Source organism: Triticum urartu, chromosome 5A (genome assembly GCF_056163025.1).
Source record: "Triticum urartu cultivar PI428250 chromosome 5A, HENAU_Tu73, whole genome shotgun sequence".
NCBI classification, from domain to species: domain Eukaryota; kingdom Viridiplantae; phylum Streptophyta; class Magnoliopsida; order Poales; family Poaceae; genus Triticum; species Triticum urartu.
The window spans coordinates 536,039,142-536,047,503 of NC_141877.1; the positions used below are offsets into that span (position 1 = coordinate 536,039,142).

Genomic DNA, 8,362 nt, shown 5'->3' on the forward strand with positions numbered 1-8,362 from the left:
ATAACCTGCAAAAAATGAGTATTTATTGTTCTGTTAAAAACCAAATCATTTATGCAATTCCAGATAGCCCATAATAAAGCACATACTCCTACGCGAATGTGTCTCGCTGTTTGGGGCTCAACTCCATCAAACCACGTCCCAAATAACGTGTTGATATTATTCAGAGGAGTAATATTAAAGGCTATGTGCACAGACTACCAAAGAAGTTTTGCCAAGGGACAATCAGGAAAGAGGTGTTTGATGGATTCATCCCGATCACAAAAGCTACATCTAGTGGATCCATTCCCGTTGCGTTTTATGAAGTTATCCTTAGTTAAAATGACTTGTTTGTGTATAAACCACATAAACACTTTAACTCTCAAGGGTACTTTGACATGCCAAACATGTTTCGAATTAGGAATAGAGTTAGAATTAATAACATCCAAATACATGGATTTGACCGTAAACTCTTCATTCCTAGTTAGCTTCCAACACAACTGATCGGGTCTTTGAGTGAGTTGAACATCCATCAATCTTCTCACAAGATGGAGCCAAGCTTCCCAACGGTCTCCGGCTAGCGCTCTCCTGAAGTGAATATTGAGAGGCGTGGACTGACATACTGACTCAACGGTTGCATCTCTCCGTTGAACAATGCTATAAAGAGAAGGATATTGAAACGCGAGGGGCGTATCCCCTAGCCGTGTATCCTCCCAGAATCTCGTAGAAGAACCGTTCCCAATAACAAACTTTGTCCGATTAAAAAAGACTGATTTAACTCTCATCAGTCCTTTCCAAAAAGACGAATTCATCGACCTCACTGTCACCTGGGATAAAGTTTTGGAATAAAAATACTTATTACACAGAATTTTATGGATGCCGCAAGCGAACTCCAGTTTCTGTTGCTCGTATGCACAAGCCATGCCCATCTCAGATGTAGTGCTGAATTTATATATCGCAGATCGAGCAGACCTAATCCCCATGAGACTTTGGTCTGCACACATGTTTCGAGCTGACTAAACAATGTCCTCCCTGCACCGTTTCCGTTCCTTTCCAAAGGAACGCCCTTCTGATTCTATCAATTGTTTTGAAAACCCAAGGAATGGATCAACAACCTTTTTTTTTGTTGTTTCTTTGTGTAAATCTTAACGTTTTACTATCTTTTCGATTTTGTCAGATCGATGTCTATAATTTTTATTATGATTTTTTTGATGCTAGTACATATGCCCGTGTGTTTGAACGGGCTAAAACTATCGTAAAATCTGCTCTGTGTAACAGTACGCGCCATATCTTATAACCAGTTTTGATAATCATCAGTAATAAGTTCATAAAGTTATCGCTTTTCCCAGTATGACGTGTGGACGTAAATAAGCCACCCTAACATCTTTCATCCGATGGAAGAGTAGTACTGCATGGAATAGTCTAGTAATTGGTCCTATTTTTTACTTTTTGGAAAACACAAGAATTTCTTTATTTTGAAATAATTAAATATTCTTGATTTTTTTATGTTTTTATTAGAATTGAAACTTCTTTTGATGATAAAGATTTTTTTGAACACATATCTTTCATATATGAATTTTGAAATTTTGTGATCATTTTTAAATGATTATTTTTCAAATGGGTTGGAGCATTTTTTGGGAGTTTTGTGCATTTTAAAAAAGCGTGAACATATTTAAAAGCATCAAGTTTTGTAAAGCAAGAAAAATTGAAACACTCATAAAAAGGGAAAAAAATATAGTAAATTTAATGTGGAGGCCACGCGGTGTACGCCTTGTCTAATATTTCACTCAGTTTTAATTATTGTATCTGATAATGTGTTCATAAGATGTGGAAGGATGAATTTATTTTGGATGGAAGAGTAGTGGTGCATTCAAGTGGGATTGTTTATATACAATTTTTTTGTTAAGGTTCGAAAGCAAATAGGTTTTTACTATGTTGACTTTTTTTTAGAAAATGTTGATTGCTTGGTTTGCAAGTTCTTTTTCTTTTGCACTATTTTTACTTGGCCCAAGGATCGAACCTCAAGCACTCCCCATCATCACCATAAAAGGCAAAATTTTCTAGTAAATTTCATGTGAAGGCCATGCCGTGTTCGCCTTGTCTAATATTTCACTCACTTTTTATTATAGTATCTGTAAGATGTGATAGGCATGAATTTATTTTGGATGGAAGAGTAGTGGTGCATTCAAATGAGATTGTTTATATACATTTTTTTAATATTCGAAAGCAAATACTATGTTGACTTTTTTATATAGAAAATGCTGGTTTCTTGGTTTGCAAGATTATATTCCATTCTTTTTCTTTTGCACTATTGAAACTTAGCACAAAGATCGAATCTCACGCACTCTCATCATCACCATAAAAAGGCAATTTTTTCTAGTAAATTTCATGTGAAGGTCACGCCGTGTACGCCTTGTTTAATAGTTCACTCACTTTTAATTATTGTATCTGATAATGTGCTCATAACATGTGATAGGCATGAACATTAAACAATAAAAGTGACAACGAATAACGGCAAGTAGTAGTATAAGAGGTGCTCATCCAGGATTTTATTTTTTGCAATCCATAGCACACCTGGCAATATCCAGCAGCTTTTGGTCGGTGGAGCCATTAAAAAGAGCAATCAGCACCAGAAGAATCCCCACCTGAGAGTTATCTCCTGCGTGGAGTCCTCATCACCAGAGCACCCAGGAGCGCTGCCTCCTCTTCTCCGTCCCTACTCACCCCCTCCCACGCGCGATGTGCTGCAGCCAGCCAGCCACACACACCCATGCGCCCGTGGTGCTCCAGCCATAGGACGGCCCCGTCCTCCACAACCAACCCACACTCCTCCCTCCCGCCCTGATGATCCTCGGTGCCAGGAGAGGACGCCGGAGCTGGCGAGGGGCGGGGTCGGACCGGCCTCCTCTCCAATCGCGGGTCCGTCGAGCGAAGCTCCGGGTAGTGTCTGTCGTGCAGGCCGGGCCCTGCCTTGTCGCCGCCTTGCTTGGGGGCCTAGCTCGCGGTGGTGACCATGCTGCTTCGCTCCGTTCCATTTTATGCGGTTTGTTTTGATCCTTCATCTGCTTTCTTTATAGATGTTGTTGATTCAACGGCCAGACCTGTAGATTCGATTTCCCAGGCCGTCGCCCGCAGCCGATGGAGGCTGTTGCTTGTCGATCGTGCTTATCCGATTTTTCCAGATTTGGTTTGTACCCATGTCTGTTGGCTGCCGATTGCCCGCTTATCTGATTCAGACTTCTTCCTTCGATCCTATGGATTGCGTGTATTCTCCCCTCTTCCCTGTTTAAAGGATTAAGTTCCTTCGTTCTGTTCCTCCTTCACTGGTTGATTTCTGATGCGGCAAAGTCGCTCGCGTATATATATAGTGATTGGGTTAGTACTCGGAGTACTTAGCAGTATTTACATGTCTGAACACGTCTGATTTTTATTAGCCGTCAGATCTTGCGAGGAATTTTAATTGATTAAATTTAATATGTTAATTGCGATAAGGGCATAATGGTTCAGGAGGAAATATCTTTTCTTGAACCGATCACCTGAGGACCAGATCCATGTCTACTTGATCCAGTTCAGAATCCTTCTCCGATCTATTCATCGCTGCTCGCCGCTCCTGACCTTCTCCGTCCTCGACCTGCCCGGCGAGAGGAATAAATTCATCGTCCTCGTCCTCCACCCAACCAAACCCAGCCCCCCACGCCGTCACCGAAGAAGAAGAAGGCCGGATCTGCGCCGGCTCAATCGGCGGCGACCACGGCGGGCGATCCCATCTCTTCGCGCGTACCATCCTTAAGGTATGAATTCGGCTTGGCGTTCTGCTCGTTCTCTTGGCCGTTGCGGCCCTCCACCGTGCATGCAGTACAACCTCAACCCCACAAGATCCGGGTACGGACTAAAACAACGAATGGAAAGCTTCATCGTGGCATAGTTTCTCTTGAGCTAATAGCATCATGTTTGTTTAAGTAAGATGTTGACGTTTGAGATGAGATATACTAAAGGAAGATGAGATATTGGTTCCATAGTTCACTTAATTTAGTTTATTAAAGTCATCATCACTTTAGGTTTGCATAGCGCATGAAATATAGTTTAAAGGAAGATGAGATACTACTTGTTGGACGTTGATAATTGGTTTCCCTCACATGTCAAACCAGCAAAGTCTTTTCCATGCACTTGTCTTTGCCTATGAGCTATTTTACACCTGTAACATTGATAAACAGAAAGATGTTGATGATTGGTTTCCCTCACATGTCATATGCAGGAAGACATGGCGTATGCAAGTGATGAGAGTATGTTCGAGTATGTAAATGTTGTCAGCAAGATGTTTGATAGTGAGGCTGAAGGCTATGAATTCTACAACAAATATGCTCTTGAAAAAGGTTTTAGTGTGAGGAAAAGCTACGTTGAGTGGGATGGATCCAACAAATACATAATTTTAAAGAAAATTGTGTGTAGTCGTCAAGGGTTTCGCGAAAATAAGCACATGAAAAGAAAGATGAAAGATAGAAAGAGGAGGCCACGAAGTTTAAGTCGTGTTGGGTGTAATGCTAAATTGGTCATTACGAGATAGGAGGAAACCGGTCGGTGGTTTGTCAAGGATTTCATCGATGAGCACAGCCATCCTCTAGCCCCACGGGATCTTTCTTGTCGGCTGTGTTCGCACAGACGAATTAGCGATGAGCAGAAAGCGGACATTGCGGACATGGAAAAATGTGGGATCCACAAATACCATATTATGGATATTTTGTGCTTTCAATACGGTGGATTTGATAAGGTTGGATGCATAAAGAGGGACATTTATAATTTCTGCCATGCTAATAAGCAGGAGACAATCAGTGCCGGTGATGCTAAAACGGTGATCATGCACATGATGGCGAGGCGAGAGCGAGATGTGGATTTTTTCTTCAAGTATTTGGTAGACGAGCATGGCCATCTGAAGGGACTGTTCTGGGCTGATAGTCAATCGCGACTTGACTACGAGGCTTTCGGAGACGTCATTGTTTTCGATAGCATATACAGAACCAACAAATACAATCTGCCATTCGTGCCTTTTGTCGGGTTGAATCACCACCGCAGCACTGTTATATTTGGCTGTGGTATAATTTCTCATGAAACAAGCTAGGCATACGAGTGGATGTTGCGGACCTTTTCTGATTGCATGGCACAGAAGCATCCGATATCTGTGATCACAGATGGGGACCTTGCAATGCAGAGAGCAATAAGAATGGTCTGGCCAGACTCAAACCATAGACTATGTATATGGCACATTCAGCAGAACATTGTACGCCATCTGCATGATGACGACGTAAAGGAGGAATTCAGATCTTTCATTTATGATACTTCTTCCATTGAAGAGCATGAGATAAAATGGATACAATTCTTACAACGGAATAAAGTAACCAGTGAGGAGTCTTGGCTGCATCAGATGTATCAGATGAGAAAGTTATGGTGTGCTCCATATCTTGAGGGGCGTTGTTTCCTAGAATTGAGCAGCAATCAGAGGAGTGAGAGCTTGAACTCTGTGTTACATACGCATCTTGAGGGTAAGATGTCGTTGTTTGAAATGCTAGAGCACTATGAGCGTTGCCTTGCGTCGCGACGGATTAACGAAGCTTTCCATGACGTCGAAGCCTTGCAGTCTGTTTCATTTACAGAGGAAAATGCTTCGCCGCTTGAGAAACACGCCGCAACAGTTTTCACACCTAGTGTCTTTAAGATGGTCTTATGGAGCATAGATGCTGTCAGCAAATGTCAGATTAGAGAGATACTAGATGGATCAGAAGATTCCACTTATGTTGTGTCCAAGCAGGAAAGAATGGATAAAAAGTTTGGAGTGCGCATTGAAGAGCAAGGAGGTCTTTTGCACAGGATGAGTTGTTCTTGCCGTAAGCTGGAATGCGCAGGCACACCATGTTCCCACATTTTTTACATATTGGGGATTTTAAAACAAACAATTCTGCCCGGTTGTTGCGTTCCCACTAGGTGGACTATGAATGCAAAATGCGCATACGCACCTACCAAAAAAAACCAGATGTATGACTATTTGGTAAGCCTGCAGAGGTACCGCGAGTTGCGGAATTGTAGTCATGCCGCAAGTTTCCAGGCATGCCACTCTGATGAGGACTATCACCGTCTAAAGATGCTTTTGCAAGCACAACATCATGGCAAGCAATCAAGTTTTGAACAAGCTGACAGCAAGGAGTCAACTAATGCTCAGCATAATAGCATTAGGTTTGGCCCATTGATGCCGCACTCGCAGAAAGTTGATAAGGTTCTGGATCCCGTGCATGTGCCAGGACGAGGTGCACCGAAGAAAAGGCTGCAGGCAAAGACAAAGAAGTCAAGATCACAGAATATCTGTGGCTATTGCAAGAAACCAGGTCACAATCGACGTAAATGCGCTAAATTACTAGAGGTACGAAATATGTTCATATTTTTTTTGCATGTGTTTTACTCATAATTGATGTCCATGTGATTTATTGTATTCTTCTGTGTAGAATCTCGAGGCTGAACTGTGATATCTACATACAGCATGAACCGACGATGAGCCAGAGAAAGTCGTGTGCCATTCAGCTTTGTGTGACGTGGTCTTTACATTCTATTTCATCGTGACAGTAATTTAGTGAAGTGCGGTTGTACTGCCATGTTACTGTATTAGTTCGACATCTTTCGTTTCCATTTTCTGTGTGTATCATTTGATGTCCAACTTTAAGAATGATGATGTATTTCGACAAATTGGGCACTATGATTCTTCACCCTTACTATGGTTGTCATGCATATTCATAATCATCATGCATATTCTTCATTTACAGAGCAATAATGACTGACGTATTTTTTAAATAAGCGGGGCTCACTGGGGTGTGCTTGGAAATCTTTGAAAAACCTCCATGCACGTTCATCTTCGCTGCATGCAAATCGGGCGGCAGCCGCTGTGCCAGTAGCTGTCAAGGCCTTGATGAATCACTATTCACATGCAGGTCCCCGACTCTTGCATGCAGGTCCCCGAGTCTTGCATGCAGGTCCCCTTGAGGTATAGACCGATGTTTTCAGCAGTCAGTCTAGAGGGCATTATAAATTCAAAAAAATTCAAAAAAATACAAAAAATTGGAAACCTAGTTTTGTTTGTGGAAGAGATTATGTGTGCCAAAACTGAGGTGATTTGGAGGTGGTCGAAAAAATGCCCGCATTCCCGGAGGGACCATTTGGTCTAATTTAAGTCAGTTTTTGAAAAAACGTGAATTTTTCCACCACCTCCAAATCACCCAAATTTTCTTGTACATGGTGACCCACATGTGCAAAACATGTGTATGCAAGAAAATTTTGAAAAAAATTATTTTACAATGCCCCCTTGAGGCATAGACCGATGTTTTCAGCAGTTAGTCTAGAGGGCATTATAAATTCAAAAAAATTTAAAAAAATATAAAAACTTGGAAACCTAGTTTTGTTTGTGGAAGAGATCATGTGTGCCAAAACTGAGGTGATTTGGAGGTGGTCGAAAAAATGCCCGCATTCCCGGAGGGACCATTTGGTCTTTTAACTTAATCCAGTTTTTGAAAAAATGAATTTTTCCACCACCTCCAAATCACCCAAATTTTCTTGTACATGGTGACCCACATGTGCAAAACATGTGTATGCAAAAAAATTTGGGAAAAAATTATTTTACAATGCCCCCTTGAGGCATAGACCGATGTTTTCAGCAGTCAGTCTAGAGGGCATTATAAATTAAAAAAAATCAAAAAAATATGAAAACTTGGAAACCTAGTTTTGTTTGTGGAAGAGATCATGTGTGACAAAACTGAGGTGATTTGGAGGTGGTCGAAAAAATGCACATTTCTGATATTTTCACAGGTTACAAAATATATTATTAGACAGAATATAGACAGCACCACACAGCAACAGCACATTCATCGAATACAATAGAAGATAGCTCTCCGAATACAATTCATCATATTAGTCTCCGAATTCAAAAGACCGAACAAAGATAGAACATTACAAGTCTCGAGACCGCGAGTAGCGAGTTTGTCTTCACATTACAAGTCGATATCGATCATCTAAACTACCATCACAGAGAAGAGGGTTGCGGTCATCACGATGAGCATCATCGCGATGAAACTGGTCTTCATCCGGTTCCTCCAACGCTCCCTTCTCTCTCCGGCTAGATAGCGGGCGTATCTAGATTCCGCCTCCGCCCTAGTGGTGTACCCTTTATAACTGTTACCGCTGAAATGGTGAACCTGTATCCGACACTCCTCCCAGTCGTCGTAGACTCCGGGAACCTTACCCTTGTACACGACATATGACGGCATCTCTATGCACAAGCCAAACAACAGACAATACATAAGCAATAAATAAGTATGCAACAAAAGGATCGGAAGAGAAAAGCAAGACATTA

At 41.7% G+C, this 8,362-nt stretch overlaps 1 pseudogene across 1 annotated transcript; it reads left to right on the plus strand.

Moving 5' to 3' along the window:
* The first annotated feature begins 2,633 nt into the window (after positions 1-2,633).
* LOC147972588 (protein FAR1-RELATED SEQUENCE 5-like) lies at positions 2,634-6,705 on the plus strand (annotated as a pseudogene). Its single transcript, XR_015602604.1, has 3 exons — positions 2,634-3,019; positions 4,232-6,385; positions 6,468-6,705. The product of XR_015602604.1 is annotated as a protein FAR1-RELATED SEQUENCE 5-like (transcript).
* The last annotated feature ends 1,657 nt before the right edge of the window (positions 6,706-8,362 follow it).